Source organism: Pleurodeles waltl, chromosome 1_2 (genome assembly GCF_031143425.1).
Source record: "Pleurodeles waltl isolate 20211129_DDA chromosome 1_2, aPleWal1.hap1.20221129, whole genome shotgun sequence".
Classification (NCBI taxonomy): domain Eukaryota; kingdom Metazoa; phylum Chordata; class Amphibia; order Caudata; family Salamandridae; genus Pleurodeles; species Pleurodeles waltl.
In genome coordinates, this window is record NC_090437.1 from 97,134,968 (window position 1) to 97,153,774 (window position 18,807).

The following is an 18,807-nucleotide window of genomic DNA, read 5'->3' on the forward strand; positions in this document are numbered from 1 at the left end:
TGACTTTCCCGGGATCTTGGAGCCTGCCTAAGTGAGTTGGGAATGTTCTCGCCGTCTTAGCATGTGTGGTATAGGATTCGCGCTTGCTCAGCTTAAGCATTTTGCAGGTGATTTGTGAGGATTATGTGTGTTTAGGTCAGGTAATGTTGTTTTAGTAGGAGTGGGCGTACTCCACAGTATGAGAGTAGGGAAGTCGGCGTACCTCATATGAGTGTGTCGCTTTGTGCTCAAAAATTATCCACGTGGTTGGTTGGTAATGTACGGACCCTTCGTGGTCTAAGACTCCGGAGTATATTGACAAGTGTAGGAGACACTTGGGTTTATGTTGTAATTTGTGCGGTTTAGTGGTCATTTGGGCGTGATTGACAAGTCGAGTTTGAGTCTAAATGTGTAAATGAAACCTTCGATGGAGATTTGGCAAGTTCTATAGTGCACTAGAACGAACCATTGACAAGTCGAGAGTAGGAGTTGCTGGTCGAATTCTGCTTGCGTATGCGGGAACTGAGAAGAAGAGAGTAGCGGCAGAGGCTTCAAATGAAACCTCTGTAAAGTTCTGAAGCGATTGTGTACCCTTCCTGTAGTAAACCGGCAAATTTGAGTTGTCGTTGTTGTTAAAGGTGCTCGCAGTAATGTTGCATTAGTTTGGTTGAATTCAGTGTGGGGCGGACAAGTCGCAAGACTTTGTCAGCTGCAGTGTGTGTGAGTTTGACGTCAGTGGTGCCGTGCTGGGATAGGTCAGTTGTCGAGAGGGGTCGTGCACGGATTGGCACCTGTCCGTGAGAGACAATAGGTTGAGAAAGGTGGGTGAAGAGTATCCTGGGAATTATAGTCACTTCCTGATTAAATACACACAAAAGAGAAGACGTAAAAATGAACTTTATCAAAGCTTTTAGGAGCGCTCTGAAAGGAGACGCATACATTATGGCTAGCGAAGGGGAGCCTACACGGCCTGAGGGTACTCCATCTTATATAGTAATGGAAGAGAAGGGAGTCGCGCCTTGCTTATGGATGAAACAGTGGCGCAAATTGACAGAAAAAGAGGGATGTTTGGCGTTTCCAGAACACGGAACGTTCAATACGAGAATTTTTGAAAATTTGAGATGGATGTTAAGTGTACAAAAGCCACCTCCGAGGCCAGCTCAGTACGAGGCATTAGCAGTCTGGGATTTAATGGCCATTAAACAAATACAGCAGAAATTCGAGAGGAGGATGAGAAGGGCAGAAAAGACCTTAGCTGAGGCTAGATGGGACAATGAGAGCAAAATGTGGAGAAGGGGAATAGTTGACGGACTCAAATTGTTCCCAGCAATAACACAGGGAGACGAAACGCAGGGAGAGAAAGCCACCTGCAAAACAGATAAGGACTCTAATAAGCCTAAAGAGACTAAGAGGTCCTGGATAGAAGAAGATGACTCAGACGATGAAGAGTTTCTTAATCAGCTATTGCATGATTGCCCGCCACCTTATGCAGTAGACAACAATGCCCCGAGCACTAGTGCAGGTCCTGGGAACCAGACGCAGGAGAAGGGAGTTACAGATACAGTACAGACTGGTGATACAGGTTTGATACAGAATGGTGTCAGTGTACCCACTGCACCAGACATGCAGATACAGTTGCAACCTCCACCACAGATACAGAGAATCTATCCAGACGTCCCAGTACTAGAGACTACTACGAATCTGATAGTGCCGCCTGATCCGACATATACAAAGTCAAGGTTAGTGCAAATTGAGCCAACTCCACAATTGCTGCCCCAGCCGCAGCAACTGATTCCGGGGTATAGTCCAGCAGCAGGACCTCCATTAGTACCTGCCCCAGCCTCAGTGACACAAGCCTTAGGAGTTACTGCTACCGGGGTTTGGGACCAGGTCAGACAACAGCTGCCATATCATTACCAATTACTGTTGGTCCACCGGTGCCATTGTATGCGCAAGGTAAGCCTGGTATGTGTGATCAGGGAATAATGACCCAAGATCCAATAAGAGGAGGGTCCCTAGGAACTCCCCAGTTAATGGCCCCAGGAGAGCAATCAGTTGAAGGACCGAGGTCCTTGTTAGACCTTAGTCCGGTTGAAACACCTTTGGAGGCAATGAGACAGGCAGGGCTAGGTGTGCTAGCCCCACAGACAATAAGTACGAATGCTTCACAGTCGCCAATGATGCATGCAAGGTTTTTCTGTGCAACAGTTGAAAGAGTGGTTAGAAAAGACTCATGCTTCGCAAACTACTGCAGTGACCGCAGAAAAGTCGGAGAGAGATGAGTACCTAAACTTTGTAAGACTGGGTGTGGAAGCTGCTGAACTAGTGGAAAGGAAAATAGGGGTAAACAGATTAGAATCATATACAGAAGCAGAGTTGAGGTATCTGTGCCCCACAATCACTAAAGAAGTGGGCAAAGTGCATCAGAGGTTGGCGACCCTGGCAGACAAATACAATATTGATATTGAGAATGCTAAACATTTGAAAAGAAGCTACAGACTAGACTTCAACACTAAAGATTTTGATCACATGAGGGCGGCCGGAATAAAAGCACATCCTAAAGAAATACTACAAAGTGCGCAAATCTGGGGAGCCTTAGAAAAGTGGAAAGGCAGATGGGCAAAGAAAAGAGATAAGGAAAAAGGTGACAGTCCGGGATCAAGCCAGACTAAAGCCTCACCGGACACTGGGTCAGTAAAAATATTACCAATGAGAGAAACAGCTGGAGGGGTTCTAATCCATGTACCGTGGTCCAGGGGAGACATTCTCTCATTCACAAATGATTACCCCAGGTTGAGGGAGAAACCGATAGAGTGGTATCAGCAGACGGACAGGTTTGTGAAGCTTGCGAAGTGTCTCTGGGAGGACTTGAATACCTTGTTTGAGATCATTGTTCCACCTGATTTATGGCTTGAGTGCAAGAGAGGTGTAGACTGGCCAACGCAGGAACCAGCAAGGGATAAGGTGACTGGAGCACCATCTGAGGAGGTGATGAAGTACTATCATAAAGTGATTGAATTTTTAAAGCAGAAAGTGTCGCCGAAAGTGATTGATTGGCAGAAGATCGACATGACCTCACAGGAGGTTAAAGAGTCATTCCATGCTCACTATGAGAGATTGTTGAAAGCATTCAAACATTACAGTGGTACTGAGACTATTGAGCCGAAAGACATGAACCATCTTGTGTTCAGATTTGTTGAAGGGCTGAGACCAGAGGTCAGCCAGATGATTAAGAATCATTTGATCTGTTGGCAAGCTAAACCGATTGATGAGGTATTGCAGTATGCGAAATACTGTAGTGACGAGATTGAGCTGAAGCAGAGAAAGTTGAAGGAGAAAGTGATGGTGATGCAGATAAAAGCAGTGCAGGCAGGTGTGCAAGGGAATGGAATCCAGCAGATGGTACACTAGCAATCGCAAGGGAATGGTGTGTTTCAGGCACAACCGAGAGTCCGAGGTCGAGGTTTTGTGAATCGCGGTCTAGATTTAAATACTGTTGTGGTTCAAAATGATGCGCAAGAGATGAAAAAGATGTCACCATGTCACGCGTGCGTGGGGCGGGGGGCATTGGAAGCGGGAATGCCCAAACGTGGTACATGATGGTGTCGTTCAACAAAGCACTGATGTCGGTACATTTCAAAATGTGAGGGATCCAAAACTGAGGGGTCAAAATCAGAACTTCCAGAATAATATGGTTCAGATGCAGGGGGTACAGCCCATGCAGCAAGTACAAATGCTGCGTGTTCAACCAGCACAAATGCAGCAAGTACAACAGCAGGTTCCCATGGTACCTAGACAGCAAATGCAATTACCATTAGCTCCAATGGGACAGCAACAGGTGATGCTTCCTCAGCAGGTCATGGGCCAAATGATGAGTCAAAATAACACAGTGAACCAGTTCCCATTGTGTGGTGAAGATGGAATGAATGATGAATGATCGGATGACAGTTCAGACAGTGAGGAGTGCAGGCTTGCAGCGTCCCTAGAAGTAGATCAGAGGGGACCCTATGTAGAGGTAAAGGTGATGGGTCACAAGGTTTCATTCTTGGTTGACACAGGAGCTACACGCTCTACAGTCAGAAGTGCAGAAGTTCCGAAATTGCCACTTTCAGGGCGTACCATAAGAGTGGTAGGAGTAGCAAACCAGTACTTGACAAACCCGATCACAGACCCGGTTCAAGTTGAGATTGGCAACTTCCAGGGACTACATAAGTTTGTAGTCTGCGACTCTAGTCCGGTATCCCTACTGGAAAGAGACTTAGGGGGTCATTACGACGGCTAAAGTGGCATCCGTACCGCCAACAGGCTGGCGGTACGGAGACCCATATTATGACCGCGGCGGTAGCGCTGCCGTCGCACCGCCGGGGCCGGCCGTTTCCCGCCGTTTTAGCCCCGGCGGTGATAATCCGCCAGAGCAGCGCTGCAAGCAGCGCTGCCCTGGGGATTATGACTCCCCTACCGCCAGCCTGTTTCGGGCGGTTTGCACCGCCAGGAAGAGGCTGGCGGTAAGGGGAGTCCTGGGGCCCCTGGGGGCCCGTGCAGCTTTTCACTGTCTGCATAGCAGACAGTGAAAAGCGCGACGGGTGCTACTGCACCCGTCGTACGGCTGCAACACCGCCGGCTCCATTAGGAGCCGGCTCCTATGTTGCGGCCGCATCCCCGCTGGGCCGTCGGGCGTAAACTAGGTTTGCGCCTGCCGGCCCAGTGGGGATGTTGTAATGGCGACCGCGGGAGTGCGGCCGCATTGGCGGCCGCACAGCGGTTACAGCTTGGTGGGCGGCAGTAGCCGCCCGCCAAGCTTGTAATGACCACCTTACTGTGCAAGACGAAATGTTTGATTACTTGCTCTAACGAAGGGATTGAGGTTCAAACAAACAGTGACGATGAGGGGGATGATGGGCAGTTTTCAGAATCAGGAATAGAGACCACAAATGAAGGCTACCCTTTGATAACCTTATTCCCCATGCTTACAGTGACTGACTTGCCAGCTGAGTTGCAAAGAACGGTGACAGAGAAAGTGTGGGACCTGACAGGAAAGGAAGTGGGACTGATAAAAGGAGTTGAACCGGTCAAAGTACAAGTGAAGCCAAATGCTGTGTTTCCTCATGTGCCACAGTACCACATGGCACAAGATGTCCTTATACAGGTGTTGCAGATAATTGCGGATTTTGTAAAGCAAGGAGTCCTGAAGGAAGTATTGAGCAGTCCATGTAATTCACCAATAATGGGTTTGAAAAAGCCTTGTGGGCAGGTTCGAATTGTACAGGATTTGAGAAAAATAAACAAGATTGTGGTCAAGTGTTGCCCCATAGTGCCGAATCCAGCAGTGATTATGTTCCAGGTTCCGTGTGATGCAGAGTGGTTCACAAGCGTTCTTTTCGGTGCCTCTCCATAAGTACAGCCAATTTTTATTCAGTTTTAAATTCATAGACAAGGTGTACAGTTGGTGCAGAATTCCTCAAGGGTTTTCTAAGTCACCATCCATCTTCAATCAGATATTGAAGAAGGACTTGGAGTCGCTAGAATTGCCTTTCAGTTCGACTCCAATGCAGTACATTGATGACTTGCTGATTGCGTCCCGAACAAAAGATGACTGCAGGTATGACACAATTGCCTTACTGAACCACTTGGGAAAGAACGGACATAAAGGTGGTCATTCCAAACCTGGCGGTCGGTGTTAAAGCAGCGGCCAACCCGCAAACAGGCAGGCGGCCCAAAAAATTGAATTCCGACCCTGGCGGGAACCGCCAACACTATCCCGCCACTTTAACACTCCGACCGCCACAGCGGTACAGACAAGCAGCGCGGCGGTCACCGCCAACAGACAGGCGGCAGACAATGTACCGCCCACCCTATCACAACTCACCAATCCGCCACCTTTTCCGGGGCGGGAGCCCCGCCGATAAAAACACGGCGGAAACAGACTACGAACGGGAAAACGCTCACCTCTACACACTCCACGAGGAATCTGGACAGCATGGAACCAGAACTACACATCCTACCAGCTATTGTCTACCTGCTCCTCTACCAAGAGCACGAACGCCGGCGCAGAAGACAACGGTGAGTACTGCACCTACGACACACGGGAGGGGGGAGGAGAAAAGATTACGGGCACACACATACGCGACACCCCCCCCCCCCCCCAACTACCTACAAACCTATGCAGAGCAACAACTCAGAGTGACACCCCCCCAAACCCCCCGGAAGACTGCAAAGACAAAATAATAAGTTATTGTAATACAAATATATTGTAAGGCAAAGTAAATAAGTAAGACGAACATCCTATAACTATATACACATATGTATATTGTCCCATCAGAATTGGCTTTCTGTCATTGTACGTGGGCCAATGGTCCTCAACACATGGGCAAAGCCCACACATGAGACCCGAATCCATTGGAGAGAACACTGCAGGGGCATCAGATAGGAAAACTACAGGCACCTCAGGGGGAAGGGAAGAGGGGCCACATCAGCCACATGAGTCCACGACGCCAGATCCACGAGGGGCCTCCACGGCCAATGTTCAATCCTGGGGAGTGCAAAGCCACAGTCTCTCAAGTCTCTACAGTGGGTGGGTTACCCACTGTGCCATCCTGGGGAGTGCAAAGCCACAGTCTCTCAAGTCTCTACAGTGGGTGGCTTGCCCACTGTGCCATCCTGGGGAGTGCAAAGCCACAGTCTCTCAAGAATCTACAGTGGGTGGGTTGCCCACTGTGCCATCCTGGGGAGTGCAAAGCCACAGTCTCTCAAGTCTCTACAGTGGGTGGGTTGCCCACTGTGCCATCCTGGGGAGTGCAAAGCCACAGTCTCACAAGTGGATGACAGACTCCAGCGGTACTGGAGGACTCTTGGTGCCCAGAGTGTATCGTGCAGCCCTGTCCGACACTGATCCGGGCCCGCCCCTTCTGCCAATGTGTCAGCGGTGCTTGAGATGAAGGGCCCAGCGGAGCGGTGCTTGAGTTGAAGGGCCAAGCAGGGCGGTGCAGAGACGGCGGTGCCCAGCGGAGCGGTGCTTGAGATGAAGGGCCAAGCGGAGCGGTGCAGAGACGGCGGTGCCCAGCGGAGCGGTGCTTGAGATGAAGGGCCAAGCGGAGCGGTGCAGAGACGGCGGTGCCCAGCGGAGCGGTGCTTGAGATGAAGGGCCCAGCGGAGCGGTGCTTGAGTTGAAGGGCCAAGCGGAGCGGTGCAGAGACGGCGGTGCCCAGCGGAGCAGTGCTTGAGATGAAGGGCCAAGCGGAGCGGTGCAGAGACGGCGGTGCCCAGCGGAGCGGTGCTTGAGATGAAGGGCCCAGCGGAGCGGTGCTTGAGTTGAAGGGCCTAGCGGAGCGGTGCAGAGACGGCGGTGCCCAGCGGAGCGGTGCTTGAGATGAAGGGCCAAGGGGAGCGGTGCAGAGACGGCGGTGCCCAGCGGAGCGGTGCTTGAGATGAAGGGCCCAGCGGAGCGGTGCTTGAGTTGAAGGGCCAAGCGGAGCGGTGCAGAGACGGCGGTGCCCAGCGGAGCGGTGCTTGAGATGAAGGGCCAAGCGGAGCGGTGCAGAGACGGCGGTGCCCAGCGGAGCGGTGCTTGAGATGAAGGGCCCAGCGGAGCGGTGCTTGAGTTGAAGGGCCAAGCGGAGCGGTGCAGAGACGGCGGTGCCCAGCGGAGCGGTGCTTGAGATGAAGGGCCCAGCGAAGCAGTGCTTGAAACGAAGGGCCCAGCGGAGCGGTGCAGAGACGGCGGTGCCCTGTTCAGCGGTGCTTGTCTTGAAGGGCCCTGTTCAGTGGTTCTTGAGACGGCGGTGCCCTGTTCAGCGGTGCTTTTCTTGAAGGGCCCTGTTCAGCGGTTCTTGAGACGGCGGTGCCCTGTTCAGCGGTGCTTGTCTTGAAGGGCCCTGTTCAGCGGTTCTTGAGACGGCGGGGCCCTGTTCAGCGGTGCTTTTCTTGAAGGTCCCTGTTCAGCGGTTCTTGAGACGGCGGTGCCCTGTTCAGCGGTGCTTGTCTTGAAGGGCCCTGTTCAGCGGTTCTTGAGACGGCGGTGCCCTGTTCAGTGGTGCTTGTCTTGAAGGGCCCTGTTCAGCAGTTCTTGAGACGGCGGTGCCCTGTTCAGCGGTGCTTGTCTTGAGTGTCCCTGTTCAGCGGTTCTTGAGACGTCGGGGCCCTGTTCTGCGGTGCTTGTCTTGAAGGGCCCTGTTCAGCGGTTCTTGAGACGGCGGGCCCTGTTCTGCGGTGCTTCACATGTGTCTCCAGGGCACCAGATCCGGGCAATAGATGGTGTTCACTCGCCATCCGACTTCTCGCTTGCTGGGCCCTCATGTGCTGGTGTCCCGTGCCCGTGGGTGTCCTCCTTCACCCCCGGAATGGGGCTGGTGGGGCCCTCCTGGGCAGCTCGCCTGCTGCCGGACTTGTCGGCCGTGCTGCCCTTGCCATCCTTGCCTGATCCTCTGTGGCCCTTGCCTCCCTTTGGAGATGTGCCAGGTGGCACCCCACTCCCTGACGGTGCCAGGGTGGTGCCTGTGGAGGCTGCCGTCTCTGTTCTCTCGCGCCGGACCTTGGCTTTTTTTGTTTTTTTCCCAGGGGGTGGGCTGGCTGTCCCTTTGCTGCTGGCCGATGTGGCTGCCCTCGAAGGTGGGGGACTCCAATATCCCTGGACTATGGTCCTTGTAGGTCCAGGGGTTGTGGTGGCTGAGGTGCAGATTGGACTTTTACGAGATGGAGAGGGTGGGTCAGGTGATGGAAAGAGGTTAATTTTGGAGAGGAAAAACTTTTTAGGAGCAATGGGAAGGGTAGGTGCAGTGGGTATGGGAGTGGAGGAAGAGGATGTGGTTGTAGGAGAGTCAAGTGTGCTGTCTATGGGTGCAGGTGCTTGTGACGGAGGCTGTCGTGAGGTGGATGGCTGTTGGGTGGGTGGCTGCCTGCGTTTGTGTGGTTTGGAAGAGGGGGTGACAGACACACTGGGAGAGGACACAGGGGACGTGTAATTGGCAGTGGGGGTGGTGACTGCACGTGTGCGGAGTGTTCTGGTGGGTGTGCTGGTGATGGACGTAGTGGCTGATGAAGTGGTGCATGCAAGTGTGAGTTGGGACGTCACAGGGAGGGAGGAGGGAGACGAGGAGGAGGGGGACACAGAGGAGGCAGTGGCTGTTGGCATGTCTGCATGTGGATATTGCTTGTGTGAATGCTTCTGTGATGTGTGGTGCTTATGTTTGGATGAGCTGACCTTGGGTGTTGAGGTGTGTGCAGGCTGGTTTGTAGGTGTGTCTGGGATAGGCAGAGGAACAGGGGAGAGGGACTGGGTGGAGGGAGTTGGAGGAGGGAGGCAGGAGATAGGGACAATGGCTGCCGTCAGTGCTGAGGCCAGAGCGTTGAACGATCGCTGATGGGCAGCCTGACCCGAATGAATGCCCTCCAGGTATGCATTGCTCTGATGCACCTCCCTTTCCACCCCCTGGATGGCATTCAAAAGGGTAGACTGCCCAACAATGAGCGTCCGGAGGAGGTCAATGACCTCCTCACTGAGGGCAGCAGGGGTAACTGGGGCAGGGCCTGAGGTGCCTGGGGCGAAGGAGATGCCCGCCTTGGTGTGCGAGCGGGCACGGGGCGAACGCTGAGGGGCTGCTGGGAGGGCGTAGCTGGTGCGCTGGGTGGCGGCTGTACCTGTTGTTGCGGTGGGCACGGATGTTGCCGCCACCACAAGGGAGCTCCCGAGGACGTGTCGGTGTCGCTGATGTCTCCACGTGTCCCCGTTGTGGAGCCCCCCTCGCCCTCCGTCTCACTGGTCAAATCAGAGTCCGTTGCATGGCCCTCCGGGGCCATATGAGATGCAGCTCCCTCGTGCTCCAATGCCACTTCTCCTCCGCCAGATGATGCTAATGCACACATGAACAGGAAGAGCAGACCAAAAAAGGGGGGGGGGGGAGAATAAAGACATGTTGAGTGCATGCATTGGCAACACAGTTGGCGGAGAGGACAGACACAGAAGCCCCCTGCACTACGCCGCGCACTTGGGGTACACTACTCAATCAGTGGGACATGGCCTACAAGCCTATGGACGACAACTGCACACATAGGTGACACAGGGCCATGGATAGCTGTACTTGCCACCATACAGAGGTGGGGGGCGGGGGCACAGGGCCATGCCCTACGGAGGGGCCTAGCCTACAGAAATCGCCCTGGCCTAGGGATACCCACAGCCCTCCTCCCCCACCCAGACACCTCCACTGCGCGCATAGTCAGCAGAATGAGAGTGTACTCACCCCCTTGTGTCTGCTGTGATGTCCTCACGCGCCCATCCAAATCTGGGTAGGCCACCGCCAGGATCCGAGACATCAGGGGGGTCAATTGACGCGTGGCACCCCTCCTACGTTGGGAGGCCATCCCCAGCAGAGCCTCCGCGGTCTTTCTGCTCCCGCGGCGGATGTCCTCCCAGCTCTTGCGGCAGTGGGTGCCCCGTCTGTTGTGGACCCCCAGGGTCCAGACGTCCTTGGCGATGGCACGCCAAATGTCGACTTTCTGATGGGCGCTGACCTATGTGACACGTACAGGGAGAGAAAATACAATATCAGAATTTTCTGCATGCTCGATGTGAGTGTCCCCCCATCCCCACCCTTGCCATGTGGCACATGCTCTCATCCGTCGTTTGATGCATGCCTCATACGCTCCCCTCCGCAACATCGTTCATTCACCCCACTCAACCCGGGCATTGCCCACAAAGCATGGTCCCAGTGTACTAACCTGTTGGTCTGGAGGACCGTAGAGTAGCGCATACTGGGGGAGGACCCCATCAACAAGTTTCTCCAATTCCTCAGATGTGAAGGCAGGGGCCCTTTCCCCAGTCGCAGCAGCCATTGTCTCTTCCAGACCGAGGTCACAGCAGCACTTGCAGTATAGATCCTCTCCTGTGGATGATCAGGTCTCGAGTGATTAAGCAGATAGAAAATGGCGGTCACGCCCGCGGCGGTGCTTACCGCGGCGGTGCGTACCGCGACCGCCGGTGCACATCGTCATTGGCTCCTGAGACCCATAGGGTTCAATGTTAACCAATGCTGCTTTGCGCCGCGGTCTTCGACCGCCTACCGCCACGGTGTGCCACGCCAGCGCATTGACCTCACATCCCATTGTCACACTTCACAGGTCAGGCAGCCGCCATTTCAAGGGCCCACATGGCTTAATTTCTACTGCGTCACACAGGCCTAGGCGTTGCATTGCCACTCATACAAGCCATTCAATGCATAGCGAATCGTGTTCTGTGCAAGCTGTGGTTACGTACCTGTGGGTTGCTTGACTCTGTGCTCCATGTTGTCCTTCCTAGGCACCGTCCGCTGGGACTTGCGAGGAGATGGAGGAATCTTCCTGTGTACAGACCGCTGGTGGACCTGTCGACAATGGAAGAAAGACATGTCATACTGACATACAGACTTGATCGAGCCACTATACAGGAACTGTGTGCCCAGCTGGAGCCAGACCTGATGTCCCCCATTCGCCAACCCACAGGGATTCCCCCTCTGGTGCAGGTGCTGTCAGTACTCCATTTTTTGGCAAGTGGATCATTCCAAACAACAGTGGCCATATCATCAGGGATGTCTCAGCCTATGTTTTCTAAGGTTTTGTCCAGAGTGTTGTCTGCCCTGATGAAATACATGCGGAGCTACATTGTTTTCCCTGAGGTGGGCGATTTGGCTACAGTGAAGGGTGATTTCTATGCCCTTGGACATATTCCCATGTGGCTTTGGTTCCCCCCAGTGAAAGTGAGCAGGTGTACAGGAACAGAAAAAGTTATCATTCGATGAATGTCCAGGTGGTCTGTTTGGCTGACCAGTACATCTCCCATGTAAATGCCAAGTTCCCTGGGTCAGTGCATGACGCGTACATCATGCGAAATAGCAGCATCCCTTATGTGATGGAACAGCTACAGAGACACCGTGTGTGGCTAATTGGTGACTCTGGTTACCCGAACCTGTCGTGGCTACTGACACCAGTGAGGAATCCCCGGACCAGGGCAGAGGAACGGTACAATGAGGCCCATGGGCGGACTAGGAGGGTGATCGAGCGGACCTTCGGCCTCCTGAAGGCCAGGTTTAGGTGCCTGCATATGACAGGTGGATCCCTAATGTACTCACCAAAGAAGGTGTGCCATATCATCGTGGCCTGCTGTATGCTTCACAACCTGGCTTTGCGACGCCAGGTGCCTTTCCTGCAGGAGGATGGTCCAGATGGTGGTGTTGTAGCAGCTGTGGAGCCTGTGGAGAGTGAAGAGGAGGAAGACGACGGGGACGACACAGACAACAGGGACACAGTGATACAACAGTATTTACAGTAGCACACAGGTACGAATCAACCCCGCCATTTTACATTTACTTAAAGTCTCCTGCCTCTCTACTGTCTGTGTTTCCCCCCAGTTCCTGTTAACTGAGTTGTGACTTTCCCTTCCGTTTTCAGAGCTGTGGGCCCCACTGCGTGACCTCTGCTTTGTTTGCCCATGGACTACAGCTGTGTGACAGTGGTATGTTGTCATCACAATGTAACTGAACATTTTGGCACCGTTATGTCTAATACATTTGTTCAAAATACAAGCAGACTCCAGATTTTTTAAGTGCAATAAGTGATTTTATTAAAGTGCTAAATTTAGGGACATGGTTGAAAAACGGTGATGGGTGATGGTGGAGTAATGTCCATGGCAGAGTCCAGTTTTCAGTCTCACAGGTGCATTGTCCATATGCCTGTGGAAGGATGGAGCAGGGGCAGTTTAAGGTTGGACAGGGTGACAATGTGGGATGACATCAGGGGGTATCCTTTGCTGGCGGGGGTCTTGGCATCCTACTCTGTCTTCTTCTAAGATCTCAGGTACCGCTTGCGGGGTGGTTCTTCTTCTGCAGGAGGTGGGGTTCTGGTGGCCTGTTGTTGTGTGGGGGCCTCCTGTCCACTAGCGCCAGCGGAGGTGGTAGCCTGGTCTTGGTCCATGCTAGTGACAGGGGCCCTTTGTGGTGCCACATGGTCCCGCAATGTGGTGACTATCTGGTTAAGAGCCACGACGATGGTCCCCATTGCGGAACTAATGTTTCTCAGTTCCTCTCTGAACCCCATGTACTGTTCCTCCTGCAGTACCTGGATCTCCTGGAACCTGGCCAGTACCGTAGCCATCGTCTCCTGGGAGCGGTGGTATGCTCCCATGATGGAGGAGAGGGCCTCTTGGAGAGTGGGTTCCCTGGGCCTGTCCCCCCCTGTCGCACAGCAGCCCTCCCAGTTCCCCTGTTTCCCTGGGCCTATGTCCCCTGGACCGTGTGCCCACTACCACTGCCCCCAGGTCCCTGTTGTTGTTGGGTTGGTGGGTCAACCTGGGTGCCCTGTAGTGGTGGACACACCGCTGATTGACGTGTCCTGGAGACAGAGGCATGGGCCCGCTGGGTGGGAGCTGTGCTGGTGTTCCCAGAGGGGGTTAGGTCTGCTGTAGCCTGTGGCTGTCTGTGGGGAACCGACTGTCCCGAGGTCCCCGATGGGCCGGGCTGGTCATCTGGGTCCAGGGAGACAGAGCTGCTGTCATCACTGGGTGCCTCTTCTGGGGGTGGGATGGACATCTCTGGACCCTCCTGGGCGGTGTGGTGGCGTTCGGGTCCTGCAGGGGTAAAAGAGTATGGTTATTGCTTCTGTGTGTGCCATTTCGTGTAATGGGTGGGTGGCCGTGGCCGTGTACCCCAGTGCTGGCATTCCCTTGTGGGGGCTGTTGTGACGGTGGCTTGTGGGTGAGATGGGGATGTGCAGTGGGCATGCTTTGGTGATGGGTGTCCATGCTTTGGGGACGCATGCAGGGCTAGGTTTTGGGATGGGTGGGTTGTGATGGTGAGCCATTTGCAAGGAGTTGGTGTGATGGGGTGGGGGTATGATTTGGCATGCAGGTGGGGTGGGGGGAATGAAGTAGTGAAGATTTGACTAACCAGAGTCCATTCCTCCACCTACTCCTGCGAGGCTCTCAGGATGCAGGATGTGCAAGACTTGCTCCTCCCATGCTGTAAATTCTGGGGGAGTAGGTGGGGGTCCACTGCCAGTCTTCTGCACCGCGATGTTGTGCCTTGATACCATGGAACGCACCTTCCCCCGTAGGTCGTTCCACCGCTTCCTGATGTCGTCCCGATTTCGTGGATGCTGTCCCACAGCGTTGACCCTGTCCACTATTCTTTGCCATAGCTCCATCTTCCTGGCAATGGTGGTGTGCTGCACCTGTGTCCTGAAGAGCTGGGGCTCTACCTGAACTATTTCCTCCACCATGACCCTGAGTTCTGCGTCAGAGAACCTGGGGTGTCTTTGGGGTGCCATGCGGTGGTGTGGATGAGGTGTGGGGTGGGGTATGTGTTGTAGAGTGTGGGGAGTGTGTTGGTGTGTGGTGCTTTGTGCGTGGATATTGTGTGGGTGATGTAGTGATTTGCCTCTGTGTGATGGTCTACTCTATTCTGTGCTGTCTCTCTCTGGCCTTCAGTCGCAATTGTGGTCGTAAGGGTTTGTGGGTGATGTGGGTGTGTGTTTTATATTGTATTGGGTGTGTGGGAGTGGTGTGTGTATGTGTCTCAGGTGTGTGTATTTTGAATTGTCCAATGTGGTAGTGTTTTGTAAAGGTGTGTGTATTTTGACCGCGGCGGTGTGTACCGCCAATGGAATACCGCGGTTGAAAGACCGCTGCGGGGATTTGTGGGTCGGAATGGCATGGGTGTATTTCTGTTGGCGTGACGGTGGAGGTTTGGTCATCGCCAGTTTTTCGCTGGCCGTTGGTGTGGCTGAATTTTGTTGATGTTCGGTTTTTGGCGGTTTGCCAGTTGCAGGTCAGAATGACCGTGGCGGTTTACCGCGACCGCGGCGGTGTTATGGCGGTCTTCTGACCGGCAGTAAGCGCCTTTTACCGCTGAGGTCAGAATGACCCCCAAAGTGTCCCCAAAGAAGTTGCAGTATTGTCAGAAAGAGGTGAAATACTTAGGGCACTTGATTGAAAAAGGGTCCAGGAGAATATCAAAGCAGAGGGTGACAGCCATACTACAGATGAATCCCCCGATAACAAAAAGAGATGTCAGAATGTTTATGGGAATAGTGGGCTACTGTCATCATTGGATTCCCAACTTTTTGATCATCTCTAAACCATTGATAAAGCTGACAGGCAAAGAAATTAAGGACGAACCGTAAAACATAGGTTTGTCAGAGGAAGAGCTTGAGTCATTCATGGAATTGAGAGAGTGCATGTGTAGGGCACCAGCCTTAGGTATGCCCGATTATACAAAGCTTTTTCTACTGTTTTGTCATGAACGTGATGCTTGTTCTTTGTCTGTCTTAACACAGGTCCATGGAGGTGCGAACCGCCCTGTAGCATATTTTTCAGCTACCTTGTACCCAGTTGCAGCAGCCTTACCGGGTTGTTTGCGCGCAGTTGCAGCAGTTGGTCAGAGCCTCACACAGTGTGAACGCATAGTGATGGGGCATCCATTAACAGTAATGGTTCCTCATTCAGTTGAGATTCTGTTGACCCGAACTAAGACTCAGCACATGACAAATGCCCGACTTACCCGATATGAGACAATTATTCTGAGGTTGCCTAATGTCTCCTTGAAGCGATGTACTGTATTGAACCCGGCAACTCTACTTCCTGTTGAAAACACTGAAATTAGTAATTCGGAGGAAGTGGAGCACTACTGTCTTGAGGTAACGGAACTATGCACCAAACCTAGACCTGACATTAAAGATACGCAGTTAAAGGAAAATGACTGCATTATATTTGTTGATGGATTATGTTTGAGAGACTCAGTTGGAATACTGAGAGCCGGATATGCTGTATGTACAATCACCGGTATAGAAGCCTCCTGGCTCGAAAGAGTGTATTCCGCACAGTGGCTGAATTAATTGCCCTTACTAAGGCATGCCACGCTGCTGAAAATCTGAAAGTCACTATCTATACTGACAGCAGATACGGATTTGGCATTGTACATGATTTTGGCCAATTGTGGTCACAGAGGGGTTTTATGACCTCTTCTGGTTCTCCAGTGAAAAATGGCGAACAGATTAAAGATTTGTTGCATGCGATTCAGTTGCCTCTTGAAATTGCTGTGGTGAAATGCAATGCTCATGTTAAGTCACAAGACTTTGTGTCAATGGGAAACAGTTATGCAGATCAAGTTGCTAGGTTTTGCGCATTGAACTGTATATCGTTCAAGGATCAGTGGGAATTGTTACCGCAGACTGAAAATGAGACGTTTGAACTTTGCATTAAGAGTTGTTGACACATTAGATGAGCTAAAATCACTGCAGGGTCGTGCTAGCAGGGAAGAGAAACGCTCTTGGCAGAGAATGCAATGTGTACAGAAAGCTGACAACTTGTGGGTCTCAGAGGAGGGGAAATTGGTTTTGCCAAACAGCCTCTTGTCACAATTTGCAAGACTATATCATGGACAGGCACATCTTGGGAGAGACGCAATGATCAGATTATTCAAAATCGATTGGTTTAATCTTAAATTCAGACAAGCCGCAGAGGTTACCTGTCACAGGTGCATCATCTGTCAACAGATGAATGCAGGAAAAGGAACAGTGGTAACTTTGAGCCACATAGGGAGAGCTGGAGGTCCGTTTAGCAAGATGCAGATGGATTTCATTGAGATGCCTGTATGTGGGGGCTTGAGGTACGTGTTGGTGATTGTGTGCGTTTTTAGTCACTGGATTGAAGCTTACCCTACACGTAGAAATGACAGTCTCACAGTAGCAAAGCTGTTGTTTAGGGAGTTAATACCAAGGTTCGGATTTCCGGCCTCTTTAGAATCAGATGGGGGCAGACACTTCGACAATGAGGTGATAAAGCACTTGGGTGCTGCATTAGACATTGAACAGAAGCTGCATTGTAGCTACCGCCCCGAAGCATCAGGACTAGTGGAACAGATGAATGGTACTTTGAAGTCAAGGAAGGCAAAAATGTGTGCAGCTACCAATATGAAGTGGCCAGATGCATTGCCTTTAGTGCTAATGTCAATGAGAAACACACCTGACAAAAAGACAGGACTATCACCCCATGAGATAATCATGGGCAGAGCTATGAGGTTGCCCGCAGTACCTGCGAATGCTCTTGTGAATATCACGGATGATATGGTGTTGGACTACTGCAAAGGTCTGGCTGATGTGGTCCGCTCTTTTTCCCACCAGGTGGAGGCTAACACATTGCCACCGATCAGTGATCCAGGTCACACCCTGCAAGCCGGTGACTGGGTGGTTGTCAAGAAGCACATGAGGAAGTTGTGTTTGGAGCCACGTTGGAAGGGGCCATATCAAGTTATACTGACAACAACCACTGATGTGAAATGTGCAGGCTTTCCAAACTGGATACATGCCAGTCACACAAAGAAGGTGACATGTCCAACTGATGGGGAACTTGAAGTGCCCGAAACAACAGCTCCAGAGGGGGAAGTCTCAGGGCCGGAGAGTATTCAAAGGGAAACTGAGACTACAGGAGAGCCCACTGAGGACGGCCTAGTCCCTCAAACAGTAAACAAGTTCGAGAGAGGTGACGGTGAGCCTATCTCAGTAGAGGCAGCAGGAGAACCGCAACAAGGAGAGGTTTTCCCAGAAGTAGACAGATACGGGTTAGAACTTGAACCCGGTAGAGACCCAGAGGAAGAAGGGGAGATAGCAGAGGGAGGTCAAAGCACACCGGCATCCCCTGAGCCAATTGCAGGTCCGTCAAGAGAAAACACCATAGCACAAGAGGAGGGTGCTGTCCAACATCCTGAAAAGCCAAGCAGGAAGAAAACGCATAAAGGTGATAACTGGCCAAAGAAACAAGTTGTGAGAGAGAAAGTCATCCCAGGTGAAACAATAGAGGAAGAAATCGATACAACCAGAAAAGAGGATCTGAGTGAAGGAGAGCTGCAGAGTGAACGCAGGCTGAAAAGAAAGAGAGTCGCAAACAGAAGGTACGCAGGACCTGAATGGGCATATGCAACGACATCTGAGTGTCAACAAGAATTCTTAGCATTTTGCTTTGATCGAGAAGTACCAGGCCAATACCACGGTACCTGAACTCAAACAGAGAGAGAGAGACTGTGTTAAATATAGAAATTGAAATTGAAAGCTGAAAGCTGAGAAAAGAGACTGATAAATTACCGGATGTGATACTGGAAACCTGATTTGACACTGAAAAAAAAAAACCGATTATGACAAGCTGCTAACCTGATTTGACAAAAGGGTCATGGGGTGAGTGAAACGCTGTAAATACACGCAGAGAGAAAGAGAGACTTTGCATTAAGAAAAAAAAAAAAGAGCTTTTAAATTGTCCTCATGTTGATTGTTTGTTTTGAGTTATTCTGCTATCTGATTCTTTACAGATCATAGCTTACACTAGAGGTAGTAGCAAAAAGGGTAAAGTGTGTGGTTGGTTAAGTGTTATATTGGGTATTGTGTGTGCAATAATAATTGTGGGTGTGATTGTGGAAATGCCATGGTTGGATAAGAAAGCGACTAACAATGCTTCAAAATCTGAGACTGCTACGCTAACACTGTGGGAGAAGTTCGAGCAGGATACAAAATATTTGCATGAGGGAACTAACTCAAAAGGAGAACTCTCTACTAATGTCTTCTATCGCTTACTGAATGAGTATGTTGATACTATGGACGGTGGAGAAACTGTTATGTGTGTACAAAGATTCCTTTGTCAGTACAAGAGGGGGTCACCTATCATAGTCTTCCTTTAACCTACGGGATAAGCTGTAGTCTGCTGCTAACAAGATTCTATGACCAGGAACATGTGCAATATTTTTATTCAAATCTGGATGTAGTGTTTTCCTTTGTGCCTGTGATTGAGTTTTTGAATAAGTTAGCCAAGGAGCATAGTTTAAG

At 51.7% G+C, this 18,807-nt stretch overlaps 1 protein-coding gene across 1 annotated transcript in view; it reads left to right on the plus strand.

Annotated features, from left to right (window-relative positions):
• The window catches only part of LOC138297135 (neuronal acetylcholine receptor subunit alpha-7-like), a 2,137,462-nt gene that overhangs the window by 1,742,611 nt on the left and 376,044 nt on the right, over window positions 1–18,807 (plus strand). The window lies entirely within an intron of this gene.